We start from the raw sequence: 1,146 nt of genomic DNA, 5'->3' as shown, positions 1-1,146 counted from the left end.
AAAGGAGCCGACATGACTACAGCGCATCACACCATGATTTTCCGCACTATGATATTCTTGGGATTTGTACTCTGACATTATTATTATATGACATGTTTTTGAGACGTGTGACTTATGGGTTTTTATGATATGAGATAACTTAATGACGTTTTCAATAATCTGTTTTTATGAATTATTAAATTAAAAATGAAGTTTTTGGTCTTGGATTTTGGGATGTTACAAGTTGGTATCAGAGCCTTGGTTTGAGGGATTCAGACACACATTCAGGGGTGTCTGGACTCAAATCTAGGATTTCAAAAGTTTTTACAAAATTAAATTTTTCAAAATTTAAAATGAAGTGTTTTTTTTGTTTTTTTTTTTGAGAAAGAACAAGGAGTGTGATGCGTGCAATCGGCCGAGCTCAAGTAAGTTTTCCCCAAGATACCCATACATGATATGATAGGATATGATTATGAGAACTGTATGCTAGATTAGGGTCGAGGATCTAGGAAGGATGCCTTATATGCCTATTGTATGTGTATGAGAACTGCATGTTAGATTAGGGCTAAGGATCTAGGAAGATGCCTTATATGCCTGCTATAGATGCTTATTGAATTACATGCTAGAACTGATTAGTCAGTGATATCATGGCCTGATTAGGATATGCTTGGTTTTGGTTACTCAAAGCCCGAATGCTGCTTGCTTTGTGCTTTTAGGAGTTCTAGTTATCTGTAATGAACTAGTAAACGAATACGTTAATTTACATATTATGAGGACTAAATAATTTCAGAAGGTTATGTCTAGCCCTATTTTGCAACTCTTGTTTGAGTCCAACCGTTGTAGGGTAGGACCTCTCATTCGAAGAATTATCTAGTCTTAGTGATATGTAATGGTATTCGCGAGCTAGTTAGGGAAGGATAACATGGACTTCTTATGCATCTGATGGGGGAGAGTGGGTCGGAGATTACCCTAGGGTACGCCTAGGATGAGATTAGCATGGAGAGAAATAGTAGCAGAAGGGACTTGGTGAAGTCAAGGCAATCCTTGAGGAAAGTACGGATATATGTGGAAGGTAGTATGGGCCCGTACTACTGAAAGCAGAGGATCCGTACTCGAGTCAAGGAGGGCTGAGGTAGAACCAGGGAACTTGTGGGGTGAGACCTCTCG

This window comes from Lactuca virosa, chromosome 4 (assembly GCF_052849685.1).
Source record: "Lactuca virosa cultivar CGN04683 chromosome 4, Lactuca_virosa_CGN04683_v6, whole genome shotgun sequence".
In the NCBI taxonomy this organism is placed as follows: Eukaryota; Viridiplantae; Streptophyta; class Magnoliopsida; order Asterales; family Asteraceae; genus Lactuca; species Lactuca virosa.
The sequence above is the reverse complement of the archived record's forward strand: the minus strand, read 5'-3'. Positions refer to the sequence as shown.